General features: G+C 44.3%; 1 long non-coding RNA gene across 1 annotated transcript in view; it reads left to right on the forward strand.

The window, feature by feature from the left end:
* The first annotated feature begins 383 nt into the window (after positions 1 to 383).
* LOC132401613 (uncharacterized) overlaps positions 384 to 17325 on the forward strand; it is a 28137-nt gene continuing 11195 nt past the window's right edge. The window contains exons 1-4 of the long non-coding RNA XR_009514633.1: positions 384 to 512; positions 600 to 669; positions 12204 to 12299; positions 15792 to 15919. This is a non-coding gene — a long non-coding RNA (uncharacterized LOC132401613). The remainder of the gene's footprint in view (positions 513 to 599; positions 670 to 12203; positions 12300 to 15791; positions 15920 to 17325) is intronic.

The following is a 17325-nucleotide window of genomic DNA, read 5'->3' on the forward strand; positions in this document are numbered from 1 at the left end:
TGAAGATCTGTGAGTCCTTCGGAAAATTGTTTCCAACATATCCTGACCACTCGATCTAAGATGAATGTTGAGTGACAGAAGAAAGAATGGGCAAACTGGTGTAATTTAATGTTAGGATAAAAGAAAAGTATTTGAAAATCTCCCTGGTTCACTCCCTAACAGCAACTTTTTTTTTCAAATTACAGAGAGTTTGTACCAGTTGTTATTACAGACCTTGGACCATTGATCTGGAATTGGAATTTCACTGTAAATTACCCTAATTTGCATTAATTAATGCAAATTAGGGTAATTAATCTATTCCCAGTGATATCTAGGTCTTTGAAATGGCTGACTATTGAGTTAGGTCAGGCTTTAAAGAGGAACCATAAACTAAACTGAAGCTCCTAAAGTGCAGAAGTATGAACAGCACAGCAATAACAATGTGAAAAATCCGTCAACTGTTACCTGCACTACAAATCAATTGAATTTTCCAGGAAAAGACACAGGGTCTTGATGAATTGAGCACGAATTGGGTAGGTGAGTTCAAATGGGTAACCCCAGAAGTCCAGGTTTCTCACAGGCTGTGGGATTTTAGATTCTCTACATCTCTTTTTGAACAGGATTCCTGTCAGGAAGATGGAAGGAGGTTCTCGTTCAGCAAGCAGCACTCTGGAACAAGCAGATGTCTTGGTAAGAGCATGAATTTATGGGGAAGGGAGATGGGGAGTTTGGTCTTCTGGTTTTCATAATGATAGAAACAACAGAGAGACACCCAGGAGGACAAGGAAGAGATTACAAAATTCAGTTAAAGTGTGAGCTTTGGAAGGGATAAACATTCTCATGATTAGGAATGACCAAGGAGAGACCAAACAGATTTTTTTTTACATTAGGAAAGGTTTCAATAGTTTAATAACAGAGGGACTCTTTGTCTTGGTGGGGGTAAGTAGAGGTACTGCTTCCAGAAAGGTAGTGGTGTGCTCGGACAGAGCCATCACTCCGGGTCCAATCAAGAGTGTACTTGTTTGTCCTGTATGTCTCTTTTATGATCATAAGTCACCTCTGGATACATCAGGTACTGCAGGACTATCCCATCAGGGAGTAGCTCGATAGCAACGGAGCTGGACTTATTGCATACCATTGTTGCGTTGTCATCGGGACTTGTCGTGTACCATTGTGCTGATTTGGTGCACGGCCCCCAAAAAAGCTGCAAGTGATTGTTTGGACATTTTGATTGTGTTTGCAAGATCCTGTTGGACATATATAACATAGAATACCGCACGTCCATTTCACTGGTTCATTGGTGAGACTGGCGGCAGGGAAGCTGCATTGCCTGGGTCGTTGTGCTGTAAAAGTCCTCATGCCTTGGAGATGTCTGTTGTGGTTGCTGGCAAAGGTGATGCTGGAGCTAGCTGTGTGCCACTGGATTTAGCAGTGCGGCCCTTTGGCGTTCACTCAGTGGAAGAACAAGCTAGACCGGGACAACTAGGTGGCTTGGGCTCTACTATTATTTTTCTCTTTGTGACTGCACTTTCTTCTGAAATCATAACCACGTGTGCCATTTGTGCTATGTGCAGCGTGCTGTGGGTGATGAGTTTTGTACCTTGGCCCTGGAGGAACATTGTTTCATTTGGCTATGACCATGTCTGGTTTAATGATACTTGAATTTGAACTTGAAGTAACTATCAGAACAAAACCAGCAGAAAGCCCAAATGGAAGGTGAAAGGAATGTTCTTTAAAACCACAGAGATGAGGCCATAGAACTGGCTATTGAAAGAAAATCGTGCATTTAAAAGTTGTAGCAACATATGAGGAGCAGTGTATTCTGGTAGAATTAGAGGACTGATATGAAAAAAAGAGGGATCCTAAGGGCTGGCATGAATTACATAGGCAAAATGATTTGTTCCAGTGCTGCATTTCCTGGAGCACCTGATATGAAATAATGAACTTCCAAATTCCTGTCCACTTATTCTGCTCTCTCACTGCTTCTGCCTCCCTGTCCAAGTTGCATGCCATCTTGGACAATGTCTCCCATCCATTCCATAATGTACTGGTTAGACACAGGAGTACATTCAGCCAGAGACTCATTCCACCAAGATGCAACACTGAGCGTCATAGGAAGTCATTCCTGCCTGTGGCCATCAAACTTTACAACTCCCCCCTCGGAGTGTCAGACACCCTGAGCCAATAGGCTGGTCCTGGACTTATTTCCACTTGGAATAATTTACTTATTATTATTTAATTATTTATGGTTTTATATTGCTATATTTCTACACTATTCTTGGTTGGTGCGACTGTAACGAAACCCAATTTCCCTCGGGATCAATAAAGTATGTCTGTCTGTCTGTCTCTGTACCAAGGGCCTGTGATATGTCTTGTTTATTAAAAAGAACACATTAGTGAAATGAAAAGTTTAGTCAAGTCTGTACATTAATATTTTTCACAGAAGTTCAGAGGAGGTGAACATCTGTGTGAAGTTATTGCTTCTTAGCAAAGTGACAACCGGGAAAGAATTGTTCTATTGCAAATTGCTTCTGTGTTAGGTAATTGGTTACTGGGATTCTGAAAGCCTTCAGAAGCAGTTTTTGATTTTATTTCTAAATACTGTCTAAACCAGGGGTTGGGGGCCCTTGCTTCATGGTATTAGCCCATAGCATAAAAAGGTTGGGTATTCCTGATATAACCATATAACAATCACAGCACGGAAACAGGCCATCTCGGCCCGAACTCTTAATCTCACCAAGTCCCACCTACCCGCACTCAGCCCATAACCCTCCACTCCTTTCCTGTCCATATACCTATCCAATTTTACCTTAAATGACACAACTGAACTGGCCTCTACTACTTCTACAGGAAGCTCATTCCACACAGCTATCACTCTCTGAGTAAAGAAATACCCCCTCGTGTTTCCCTTAAACTTCTGCCCCCTAACTCTCAAATCAAGTCCTCTCATTTGAATCTCCCTCTACTCTCAATGGAAACAGCCTATTCACGTCAACTCTATCTATCCCTCTCAAAATTTTAAATACCTCAATCAAATCCCCCCTCAACCTTCTACGCTCCAATGAATAGAGACCTAACTTGTTCAACCTTTCTCTGTAACCTAAGTGCTGAAACCCAGGTAACATCCTAGTAAATCGTCTCTGCAATCTCTCTAATTTATTGATATCTTTCCTATAATTCGGTGACCAGAACTGCACACAATATTCTAAATTTGCCCTTACCAATGCCTTGTACAATTTTAACATTACATTCCAACTTCTGTACTCAATGCTTTGATTTATAAAGGCCAGTGTTCCAAAAGCCTTCTTCACCACCCTATCTACATGAGACTCCACCTTCAGGGAACTATGCACTGTTATTCCTAGATCTCTCTGTTCCACTGCATTCCTCAATGCCCTACCATTTACCCTGTATGTTCTATTTGGATTATTCCTGCCAAAATGTAGAACCTCACACTTCTCAGCATTAAATCTATGGCAAACAAATCATGAGAGTGTTGTCTTCAGTGAGCTGGACATCAGTTTGAGTCAATACAAAGTATCAGCTAATTGTTTTGAGGAATCCCTACATTCCTTGCTTGCACCTGCTCAAGTAAGCATCCTCAGCAATAATTTGCTTTAATGATATAGTCATCATTTTTAAGAAGGCGATGGTGAAACAGCTGAGAGCCCTAGAAAGCAAAGGCAGGGGTTATCTAAACGGCAGGGCCTCACGATCTTCAAGCTACCCAGAATCCCACTGTACGATAGCTGGGCAGCAGATATGATCATGGGATTGACTACATTCCTGGCAATTGGTGAGATGGAGACAAGATGGGAAAAGGCTTCCATGGAATTTCCAGGTCCATTGGAGATCAAGGACAATCCTTGACTAGTGAGAAAATGTTTTCCAGCAAAGCTTTCTTGCACCTCCTGGCATGAGAGTGGTTCTCACAGGCCTTTTTTTTTAAGCAAAGACGATGGCCATTCCTGAGCAACAAATCACTCATACCAAGTTTTGCTGCTTGGTCAAATGGGAAAGGAGGACCTTTCCTGCCTTTAATAGAATCTTCATTAATGACCCTCCTTTGTTCATAAAAACCTGGCAAGTAAGTCTACCAGTTTAAAGTCCCTCTCATGCACTGTTCTTGCTGTTGAAAGAGTCTAAAAATCTCTGCTATAATTATTTGATTATTCAGCAGACAGATATCACGCTGTTATTTTACAGTGAACCACAACATACTCAGATACAAAACATTGTATGCAAATACATTTGTTTGCCTTTTACCTTTATGAAAACAAATACAAGCCTGAATTGTGCACTTCCTAAATGAGAACTTCACATTTGTTTCTAAAGCTATTGTGTGAAGAAAAAATTTCTTCCAAATGGACACCCTTATCAAAAGTACTACACATTTGATATCATTAATATCCATCTTCACTGCTACAGAATTAATTCAAGTTGCATCTGAGATTGTGTACAAGTATCCATTAACTGGGCTAAGGGTGTAGCTTGGATGGCAACGTTAATTAGAATTGTGAAGAATTGCACTATTAATTGTTGGATTGGAACTTGTTGAAAAAGAAACAATCAGTTGTGCATTGAACTGCTGGTGTCACAGGTGACTAGGTAACTTCTTCAGTTTTAATTTACCTCACAGTGAAGAGTGTAGAGAAAAGTCACACAAAATTAGACAAAAAAAAAATCCAGCTTGGCCTTACTAGATTCTTAGCAGGCAAGGTACAGGCAGAAGATCCAAAAAATTCCCAGACAAGGTCAAAAATCCACAAAGACGTAACCAGAGTTTTCAGAACCTAGACATTCCTGCAAAGAAAGGCAAAGCTTCATTCACAAAAGATAATTCCCAACTGAGCAAAGAAACAACAGACTTATTTATACAGGGCTACAAACAAGTGCAGGTGAAAAGGAAGGGTTCGGCCTTGTCATCTCTGCCTCCCTCTGGTGGCCAGTTTGAGGTGTGACAGCTGGTACTTTGCATGATTTTTCACTTCGTTGATTACCTGCGTTGCATTTTCCCTGTAGCTTTTATACTGCATTCTGTATTGTTAATATTTTACATCTTTCTATCTCAGTACACTGTGTAATGATTTGATCTGTATGAACAATACGCACGACAAGCTTTCATTGCGCCTTGGTACATGTGGCAAATATATATATTAACGCCAATGCTTCTGTGGGAATGCCATATTCTGGCTGAGGCCTGCTAATAATGTCCAGTCTTGCATTCGAATACTGGACTCATGGCCAGAGACCAGAACGGAGCACATATTGCTGCAACTCCCTGGCAGTTACACAGGGGAATCTGCCTGCTTCACCTGTAGAGGAGGAGTCAAGAGCAAGTGAGAGGAGGGCTGAGAGAAAGGAGGATAAATGTAAGGAGACTTACAGTTTTTGATTGTGGGGTGTGGGGAAAGGAACTTGCAAAGAAATTGACATCTGTTGATCTTGAATGTCAATGCTTGTGGTAGGTAGTTACAGCAGAGAGGACCAAGGTCAGTTAACCACTGTCAGCTGGATCTAGCTTGTTATTTCACTGTAAATACCCTCCATCATTGTCCATCCCCGTCCATCATGGGTAAATCCTCCCCACCATTGAGGATGTCTACATGAAGCGTTGTCACAGGAAGCATCATCCGTCATCAGGAACCCCATTACCCAGGTCAGGCTCTCTTCTTACCGCTGTCATCAGGGACCCCCATTACCCAGGTCACGCTCTCTCCTCACCGCTGTCATCAGGAACCCCATTACCCAGGTCATGCTCTCTTCTCACTGCTGTCATCAGGGACCCCCATTACCCAGGTCACGCTCTCTTCTGACCGCTGTCATCAGGGACCCCCATTACCCAGGTCACACTCTCTTCTCACTGCTGTCATCAGGGACCCCCATTACCCAGGTCACGCTCTCTTCTGACCGCTGTCATCAGGGACCCCCATTACCCAGGTCACGCTCTCTCCTCACCGCTGTCATCAGGAACCCCCATTACCCAGGTCACGCTCTCTCCTCACCGCTGTCATCAGGGACCCCCATTACCCAGGTCACGCTCTCTCCTCACCGCTGTCATCAGGGACCACCATTACCCAGGTCACGCTCTCTTCTCACTGCTGTCATCAGGGACCCCCATTACCCAGGTCACGCTCTCTTCTGACCGCTGTCATCAGGGACCCCTATTACCCAGGTCACGCTCTCTTCTGACCGCTGTCATCAGGGACCCCCATTACCCAGGTCACGCTCTCTCCTCACCGCTGTCATCAGGGACCCCCATTACCCAGGTCACGCTCTCTCCTCACCGCTGTCATCAGGGACCCCCATTACCCAGGTCACGCTCTCTTCTTACTGCTGTCATCAGGGACCCCCATTACCCAGGTCACACTCTCTTCTTACTGCTGTCATCAGGGACCCCCATTACCCAGGTCACGCTCTCTCCTCACCGCTGTCATCAGGGACCCCCATTACCCAGGTCACGCTCTCTTCTTACTGCTGTCATCAGGGACCCCCATTACCCAGGTCACACTCTCTCCTCACCACTGTCATCAGGGACCCCCATTACCCAGGTCACACTCTCTCCTCACCACTGTCATCAGGGACCCCCATTACCCAGGTCAGGCTCTCTTCTGACCGCTGTCATCAGGGACCCCAATTACCCAGGTCACGCTCTCTCCTCACCGCTGTCATCAGGGACCCCCATTACCCAGGTCACGCTCTCTCCTCACCGCTGTCATCAGGGACCCCCATTACCCAGGTCAGGCTCTCTTCTTACCGCTGTCATCAGGGACCCCCATTACCCAGGTCACGCTCTCTCCTCACCGCTGTCATCAGGGACCCCCATTACCCAGGTCACACTCTCTCCTCACCGCTGTCATCAGGGACCCCCATTACCCAGGTCACACTCTCTTCTGACCGCTGTCATCAGGGACCCCCATTACCCAGGTCACGCTCTCTCCTCACCGCTGTCATCAGGGACCCCCATTACCCAGGTCACGCTCTCTCCTCACCGCTGTCATCAGGCACCCCCATTACCCAGGTCAGGCTCTCTCCTCACCGCTGTCATCAGGGACCCCCATTACCCAGGTCACGCTCTCTCCTCACCGCTGTCATCAGGGACCCCCATTACCCAGGTCACGCTCTCTCCTCACTGCTGTCATCAGGGACCCCCATTACCCAGGTCACGCTCTCTTCTCACCGCTGTCATCAGGGACCCCCATTACCCAGGTCACACTCTCTCCTCACCGCTGTCATCAGGGACCCCCATTACCCAGGTCACACTCTCTTCTGACCGCTGTCATCAGGGACCCCCATTACCCAGGTCACGCTCTCTTCTGACCGCTGTCATCAGGGACCCCCATTACCCAGGTCACGCTCTCTTCTTACTGCTGTCATCAGGGATCCCCATCACCCAGGTCACGCTCTCTCCTCACCGCTGTCATCAGGGACCCCCATTACCCAGGTCACGCTCTCTTCTTACCGCTGTCATCAGGGACCCCCATTACCCAGGTCACACTCTCTTCTGACCGCTGTCATCAGGGACCCCCATTACCCAGGTCACACTCTCTTCTGACCGCTGTCATCAGGGACCCCCATTACCCAGGTCACGCTCTCTTCTTACCGCTGTCATCAGGGACCCCCATTACCCAGGTCACGCTCTCTCCTCACCGCTGTCATCAGGGACCCCCATTACCCAGGTCACACTCTCTTCTGACCGCTGTCATCAGGGACCCCCATTACCCAGGTCACCGCTGTCATCAGGGACCCCCATTACCCAGGTCACGCTCTCTTCTTACCGCTGTCATCAGGGACCCCCATTACCCAGGTCACGCTCTCTCCTCACCGCTGTCATCAGGGACCCCCATTACCCAGGTCACGCTCTCTTCTTACTGCTGTCATCAGGGACCCCCATTACCCAGGTCACGCTCTCTCCTCACCGCTGTCATCAGGGACCCCCATTACCCAGGTCACACTCTCTCCTCACCGCTGTCATTAGGGACCCCCATTACCCAGGTCACGCTCTCTTCTTACCGCTGTCATCAGGGACCCCCATTACCCAGGTCACGCTCTCTCCTCACCGCTGACATCAGGGACCCCCATTACCCAGGTCACGCTCTCTTCTTACTGCTGTCATCAGGGACCCCCATTACCCAGGTCACGCTCTCTCCTCACCGCTGTCATCAGGGACCCCCATTACCCAGGTCACGCTCTCTTCTGACCGCTGTCATCAGGGACCCCCATTACCCAGGTCACGCTCTCTCCTCACCGCTGTCATCAGGGACCCCCATTACCCAGGTCAGGCTCTCTTCTTACCGCTGTCATCAGGGACCCCCATTACCCAGGTCACGCTCTCTTCTTACTGCTGTCATCAGGGACCCCCATTACCCAGGTCACACTCTCTCCTCACCACTGTCATCAGGGACCCCCATTACCCAGGTCAGGCTCTCTCCTCACCGCTGTCATCAGGGACCCCCATTACCCAGGTCACGCTCTCTCCTCACCGCTGTCATCAGGGACCCCCATTACCCAGGTCACGCTCTCTTCTTACTGCTGTCATCAGGGACCCCCATTACCCAGGTCACGCTCTCTTCTTACTGCTGTCATCAGGGACCCCCATTACCCAGGTCACGCTCTCTCCTCACCGCTGTCATCAGGGACCCCCATTACCCAGGTCACGCTCGCATCTTACCGCTGTCATCAGGGACCCCCATTACCCAGGTCACGCTCTCTTCTGACCGCTGTCATCAGGGACCCCCATTACCCAGGTCACGCTCTCTTCTTACCGCTGTCATTAGGGACCCCCATTATCCAGGTCACGCTCTCTTCTCACCGCTGTCATCAGGGATCCCCGTTACCCAGGTCACGCTCTCTTCTCACCGCTGTCATCAGGGACCCCCATTACCCAGGTCACGCTCTCTTCTTACTGCTGTCATCAGGGACCCCCATTACCCAGGTCACGCTCTCTTCTTACCGCTGTCATCAGGGACCCCCATTACCCAGGTCACGCTCTCTCCTCACCGCTGTCATCAGGGACCCCCATTACCCAGGTCACGCTCTCTCCTCACCGCTGTCATCAGGGACCCCCATCACCCAGGTCACGCTCTCTTCTTACCGCTGCCATCAGGAAGAATGCGCAGGAGCCTTTGGACTCATACCACCAGGTTCAGGAACAGTTGTTCCCCCTCAACCATCAGTTTCTTGAACCAAAGGTGATAATATCTCTCAACTTCACTTACCGCATGATTGAAATGTTCCCATAAACTATGGCTTCAATTTCCAGGACTCCCCATCTCATATTCTTGATATTTATTGCTTGTTTATCTATCTATCTATCTATCTATCTATCTATCTATCTATCTATCTATCTATCTATCTATCTATCTATCTATCTATCTATCTATCTATCTATCTATTCTTTCTTTTTAGTATTTGCACAGTTTGTTGTCTTTTGCTCATTGTTTCTATTATGATTATAATTCTATTATGGATTTATAGCGTATGCTCGCAAGAAAATGAATCTCAGGGGTTGTATATGGTGATATATATATACTTTGATAATAAACTTATATTGAACTTTAAGAATGTTCCCATCCTGCTTTCCCTCTACTCTCCTTTCATCCCCTTTACGCCTTGCTGTTTCGGATGTCATGGAAGGAAATGTCTTGATATAAATGCACTGAGTGCCATCAACAAAAATACTCATTCTGCACCATTATACATGTCTTTATATAACAAGTAGCTGAACAGGGTTAATATTCCATGTCAGGTCATACTTAAGACAGGATAGTTGGTGCTGGCATGAGGCCTAGTCTAAATGGTGAAGTTTTGCCTCTGTGAAAGCAATAAAAAAGTTGTTCAGAATCTTAGTTCTAATGTTACTGTCCTCAACTGCTATTGCAAGTTTGAAACTGTTAGGAGGAATTTATTAGCTTGGTAACATTGCGAAATCAGGTTTTGCATCAAAGCAGCATAGGAAATGTGAGAACACAGGAGAGGTGATGAAATAGAACAAGAGTGGGGCTAAATGCATCTGGTGACTTGAAGCACATTAGCAGGGAAAGGATTGTCAGATGAAGCTCTAATGATGGAGTTAAAGTCTATGGCAGAAGTAGCAGATGAGTACTTACAGTGGTGCAAAAGAGCCAAGGAAGAGAGATTTTCCAAAGCCACAGAAGATGGAAAGATTGTCACGATTCTGGATGAGTAAACATAAATATTATTTATAAATATACATACACACATCTAAAGTTAGGTGGCAGGGTGGAGAGACGTCTCTTCCAAAGGAGGTCTAAGGCTCTCCTTCCCTCTGCTAGCCTGGAGGTTGCACTTGGGCGAGGTGTAGCACCTGCTTAGCCCCCTACCCCACCCCGATCGAGGTCACACGAACCCATGGGATGGTGGATGGTCATATGAGCAGCTGGTGAATTTCACAGGTCCTGATTCTGCGACCACTGACTCCAGGCAGACCATCTCTGCAGAGTATTGATGATGGCTGGGGTCACCCATCTTGTAAAGACTCTGCCCAGGAGAGGATAATGTCAAACCTCTTCTATAGAACGATCATCCACGTCTTACGACACGGCACAAAATGATGACGATGATGATAAATGAAGTTACTGGCTTAAAGCAAAGCACCACAGAATAGTTGAGATGAAACTGAGAGCCTGCAGTTGATAATTTTCACTTGTTCTTGGGCAGAGAGCTAATGCTGAGATTGAAAACTGAGATTGAAAAAGGGATTAAAGGACTGGTGTGTTTGTACATGAAGCTCTAGAGGTTAACACTCAGGCCAGCCTAGTACCTAGGATGATGAATGATGTTTGGCCCTTAATGGACGAGGATCTGAATGCCTCGTTCAAATAGAAGATGGTGGAGGCAGGTACTCTTACACCATTGAAGAAATATCTGACATGCATGTGAATTATCGAGGTACAATAGACTACAGACAGTGCTGACAGGTGAGATCGTTAGGGATAAATTGGTGCAGATGTGATGGGCTGAGTCACTGTTTCTGTGCTCTATGACTCTGATCCTTGAGGGGGGCAGGTAGTTAGCAACCAGTCAGGTTAGCAATGGTGCCATGGATAACAATAAACCACAAGATATAATAACAAAAAAACCACTAAAATCTATAATAAGTGGAAGCAGCTTAGATTTAAGGACAGATTAAGTTTTAAATTTATTGACTTGTTAAGCCCAAGAGTAAGTGAGCAAGGGCAGCAGCATTGAAGTAGATACAAAAAGCTTTTGATAAAGTATTGCATGCAGTTGTGCCAAGATAAAGCAACAGAAGAAAGTATGCTACAGGTAATGGCAAGCCACGGATTTTGCAGATTGCATAAAACTTGGAAACATAGTGAAGAGTGAAGAAGTGAATATGTAACTAAGAGGATACTGACAACTCGATAGAATGGCTGGTGACATTCAGCATGAAAGTGGATGAACTGATAAATCTTGGCAGGAAGAACGAAGCTACCTAAGATAAACCATTAATTTTACAGGTGCTTCAAGACCAATCATTCTTGTAATGGACATTGAGATTTTGCCCAATCAGTTAAAAGCCTACTTACACTCAAAAGATCTCATACAAATATGTGGGCTACAAATATTACATGGGATGACTTCACTGTTTTAAGGTGGAAAAGTACTTCCATATAGAACATGGGAAATATTTACTTTGGCTTTGAAGAAGTCCAGGGATGTGCAGTTGGTCCTCCCACACATTTGGTGTCTACTTACAGCTTCAGGAATGTGTTTGAGTCACCGATTCCGAGTATTTCTCCAGGGGCTAATAACAGACGTTACTGATTGCCAAGAAGCAGAGGTTCTTTCTGGCCAGAACTGCTCTTTGAAGCTGAAAGACAAAAATTAAGCTCGTAAAATAAACAATACAAGGCTAAGTTATTAAATTTTCCACTGACAGGAGGAAATTTGCTTCTCATCCCCTGGGCTGTGTTTTAAAATCTCCCTATCTCCATAGATGGAATTACACAGCATGGGTTTTCAACCCATAATACCCTCACTGACTCTCTGACAGAACTGCCCAACTTATTGGATGTTTTGATTATTCTTCAGGTTAACTAGGGCAGACAAATTAGCATTTGACTTCATACACTGATTCAATTCATTGTTGTAAGGGAATGAAATAACAAAAGTAACTTAGTTGCCTTTTAACAATTTATTGAAACATAAACTTTAAGAATTTTCATAATGGGCTATGATTCTTTTTTTATTTTTAATAGAAATGGTAATGGCATCTAATATTAGTCATGCACTTTCTGAAGAAACTGTCTTCAACAATCAAGCTCCAGGATGGTTCACAAGAGAACTGTTGAAAGGTAATTTAAAAAATAAGCATAGTTGGAATAAGTCATTCTGAAATAAGAATAAATCAATTTTTGTTTGGTTAGGTTTTTGAAAAATCAGTTCCTCATCCCGATTAACTGCCAATGCTTTAGTTATTCACATAATGTGGATGTCAGTCGCAAGGTTAGCATTCATTATTAATTTCAGAACTAAGGTAACAGGGTGAATTTTTGTGGTAATCCAGCAAGTTTCATGGTTATCATTGCTAAACATCAGCATTTGAATTCTAGTGTATCTAATTATTCAAAATTAAGCCCCCCTGTGGCAGGGACTTGTAAACAAATACCTGCATCTTGATCTGGAAATTGGGCAGATGGTGAGACCAACAATGCCCTTGTTGGTGAGTTCTGGTCTGTGGTGCAAATGGGTGGGAGACATGAGGGCTGGGGAGCCCCAGGCACTGGGGTTGGAGGTCCAAATGAGTAAGGAAGTCAAGGCCCAAAGGTCAAACCTATGATCAGCAAGTCATGCAGCCGATACACAGAGGTCAACAAATCCCGGAGGGAAAAGATGAAGGTCAAATTCCAGAGCTTGGCAAGGCTGGAGGTAGAAGACTGAAATCAGCGAGTCTAGAGGCAGTGTTGCTGTGGTTGAAGCCCCTGGGTTTGTCAGAGGACCAAAGTTAGTAAGTATGGGTTAGGGACTGGAGACTGGAGGCCCAGTGTCTGCAAGTCTGAGAGTGCAAGACAAGGACTGGATGCTTGGGGGCAGTTAGTGGGTGGGTGGGTGGGTGGGAGAGGACCTTTTACTGTGGCTTTATTTTGTTGTAATTGTTGTTGCTGCTTGTGTTGTTCTGCTGTGGGTCTGCTATATTGGCACACAATATATGACGGCATTTGCAGGCTGCCACCAGCACACCCTGGGTTGCTAATGCAAATTGTGGATTTCACAGTACAAAATGCCTTGTACAAATGACAAATGAATCTGAATCTCCATGTTACTCTATCCCTTCCTGGAATTATCTGATAAAAATCATTTACCCTTGTCTTGAAAATATCCAGGAACAAGGTAGCCATTGTCTTTTGGGGATCAGTTCCAAGTTCCCATTATCCTTTGGCACCAGATATATTCTCTTGAATTCCATCCATTGTTCTTGAGGCCTACTACACTGCACAGTTGAAGCCAAGCTGTGTATTCTACTGTTACATGACTTATCCCCTAGTAATAATGACCAGTTAGGCACAGAGAGAATCTGTATTTACTGCAAGTTCCTTTATTTGCTCAGTTCACAAGCACGTGAATTTACTCAACTGTGTACCTGTGTACATGTCTATGAGGTTTCCCTGACCTTCCATGAACAGTCAAAGAAGAGAAAGAGTAATATCCAGGAGACAGAGTTTACACTGGCCAGGTGTTTGTCATGGTCCCGCAGTGATCTTCTCATGTCTAATGTGGAAACCTTCTCATTCATGGTGGTTGCCCTCCAGAAAGTTATCGTTATCTTTTATTCTATGATGTTTCATTTTCATTGTCTCGAGGTCATCTGATTGATAGTGTCAGCTTCTGATTGGATGTGACCCAAGGCTACAAGCTGTATCGTTTTATGGCTTTCCCTTCAGCTTTGTGCCTTAGGTAATGTTATTAGTTATGTCTAGTTCAGACTGGTTCAAATTAGTCTAACCGAACACTGGGCCCAGCTGACCAGTTCCCAGGTGGTTCCTTCTGCAAACCTGCCATTTTACATAATAAACAGTTTTTTTAAAATCTGAGAATGGTCTCAGGTTTAGTAGATCATTCACAGAAACTCCTTGAGTCCACGTTCAACTGCTCTGATTAAGTTATTCTGGAGCAAGAATCAATTCACCAAACAGTTAACAAACTGCCGGCTACAGGGACAGTCTCACAAAATGGCCACCTCCGTTCCTCTTATTACATGGCAAGAACAAAGACTTGTGGTTCTGTCTGTTTCCATCACCCTTGCCTCATTCTTGTTCATTATTTGGAGATTGCAGCTTTTCAGACCAACTCTACTTCCCATAGTTCAGATCTCTTCGAATCAAGGTGATCAACCTATGGATATTGTAGCTGCTGCCATGTAGCACATTTAGACCTACCAATTACTGTACAGACAAAAGGGTGGATAGCAAAAAAAGAACTATTCCATGTGTAGAGGTGTTAACACTAGAGGGCTTAAGCTTAAAGTTCAGAAGGCAACTGAAGGAGATTTTCTTCACCCATCACATTTGGAATGTTGAGTGGTTGGTGGAAGAAACCTTTAAGAAGAAGATAGACAAGTACTTGAATCGTGGCCTAAGGTAGAAGGAGATGAGTTATACAGCTCTCGTTACATGCACGTGCAGTTCAACTCTTTGAGTGATTATGCAGAAAGTCTGAAGTTAATAACTCATCAGTTAATAACTGAGGGGAATTGAGGGAAATGGGCAAAGAAGTGACAAATTGAATACAATGTTGGAAAGTGCACGGTCATGCACTTTAGTGGAAGAAATAAATGGACAGACTATTATTTAGATGGCGGGAGAATTCAAAATGTACAGATGCAAAGGGGCTTGGGAGTCCTTGTGCAGAATATCCCAAAGCAGGGATGGCCAACCTATGGTGCATGCATCAAATGTGGCGCATTGCACCCCAGTGATAATAATAAAAAAGTAAGCCTACTCATGCAAAAAGTATTAACCAAAAACCGATATGTAGAAAAAAATCTATAACAGGAATTCAATTAGTTTAGAGATAGAAATGGGTTTTACTGAGAATAAATCTAAAACTTAGCAATTATTTTTAGCTATTTTATTATTTCGTGCACATCTTTTGGTGAATGTTATCTTCTTTCACATTAATCTGTTTTCAATTTTAAAGAAATGTTCAATGAGTCAAACTAGGAAAGAAGGACTTTTGTTCTGCTGTCATTCCATAACTGTTCAATACACGTTTGATACTCGTTTGATCCTGAGGCACCAGGCATCTGTACTAGCGGTGGTCATGGGTTTTTGCCAGTCAGTTTACAATTGGCACTTGTGTGCTATGGAGTTGTGCTTTGTTCGTCCTTTGTGAACATTTGCAGTTTTGTACTTTTTCAAAAATTAAGCCTTGTTTTTACATTCAGTTACCCATCACAGTGCAAAAGAAAATGAGCAAAAGAAAAGCAGAAAGTGATAGTAAGTGTGAATTCAATGAACAGTGGGAAAATGAGTTCTTATTTATAACGGGTCTGTCAGGAAAATCATTGTGCGTTGTTTGTGAAAACACTTTCTCACATAATAGAAGACATGATCTTAATAGACACTATAAAACACAACATCAGACTGAAATAGAAGGAAAACTGAAGCTAGTGCTTGGGTCTGAGTTACGGAAAGAATATGTGATTAAGAAAAAGGAAGAAATCAAAAGAAGACAAAATATGTTTGTTAAAAGTCTCATTAAGGTAAGTAATTTTTATCTTGTTTTATATTAAGTCAATATATCATGTAAGAATGCTAACTATGTCAACATTAACATATTTTTACAAGAACTGAATGGGGGAACAAGAGTTGTATGGCGCATCTGAACTCATGCATGAAAAAATCGACACATGGAATGTAAACGGTTGGCCACCCCTGCCCTAAAGATTAACCTCAAGGATGAGTTGGTGAAGAAGGTAAATGCAATATTGGTATTCATTTCTAGAGGTAGGAATATAAGAGCAGGGTTGTGATGTTGAGGCTCCATAAGGCACTTGTGAGACCACACTTGGAGTATTGTGTGCAGTTCTACGTCCCTTATTTTAGAGAGGATATACTGACATTGGAGAGGGTTCAGAGAAGATTCATGAGAATGAGTCCAGGAATGAAAGGGTTACTATATGAGGAACATCTGGCAGCTCTTGGGCTGTATTCCCTGGAGTTCAGAGAATGAAGAGCGATCTCATAGAAACATTCTGAATGTTAAAGGACCTGAACAGATTAGACATGGCAAAGTTATTTCCCATGGTAGGGGAGTCTAGGGCAAGAGGGTACGACTTCAGGATTGATGGGTGTCCATTTAGCACAGTGGTGTGGAGAAATTACTTTAGTCAGAGGGTGGTAAATCTGTGGAATTTGTTGCCACAAGTGGCCATGGAAGCCAAGTCATGGGGTGCATTTAAGGCAGATAGATAGGTTTTTGATTAGCCAGGGCATCAAAGGGTAGGGGTGAAGACAGGGGAGTGGGGATGACTGGAAGAATTAGATCAGCCCACGATTGAATGATAGAGCAGAGTCGATGGGCCGAATGGACTACTTCTGCTCTTACATCTTACGGTCTTGAACTCAGTCCCCTGATTAACGAAGACCAACACACCATACACCTTCATAACGACCTTATCAACTTGTGTGGAACTTTAAGAAATTCTATGTAGTATTTGCAGAGTTTTTTTTAGGCACTATTGACATCTAAATAGTAATGGATGCTATTAAAAGTTAGGTATTGATCTGGTAGTTTTGTCAAAATGTAGGGAGAAAGATGACTCTTGAATGTGCTAACATTACTGCATTTCTTCAGGCTTTGTGTTGGGATGCCATTCGATGCAGCCAGGCAACAACTGGGAAACTCCTGCAGCTCCATCCTCACCTTGGTGTTGAGAATTGCTGACAATTCCACAGCAGCTATTTGTTGATTCTGCTTTCATTGTGAAGGCAGAAAAACAGAAAATTGAAATATGTAGATAAAGATGATTAATTTTGACCAGCGCGGCTAATTCTTTATAACCGGCTCATTGATGAGAAAGGAGTACAAGGTGATTGGTGGGCTGAGAAGGAGAACAGGTTGACAATCAGGTTGTGCCAAGAAGGGGGGAGAAACAGGGGTAGAGTTGAGGGACAGTGGCCAGCAGCAGCTGAATGATAGGTGAACAGTGAAAGAGAGAGAGGGAGTAAAGGAAGAAATTCTTTCCCTCAGCACAAATTTCTGCCCGTAAGCAAAGATTGGGTAGGGGTTGGAAAGTCCCAGCTATTTTGAAGAACCATGAGTTAGTTCGCCTGCTGAATTCTTGTCTATCAGGTTGTCAGTGACGGCACATGGTAATGC

This window comes from Hypanus sabinus, chromosome 11, assembly GCF_030144855.1.
Source record: "Hypanus sabinus isolate sHypSab1 chromosome 11, sHypSab1.hap1, whole genome shotgun sequence".
Lineage (NCBI taxonomy): Eukaryota > Metazoa > Chordata > Chondrichthyes > Myliobatiformes > Dasyatidae > Hypanus > Hypanus sabinus.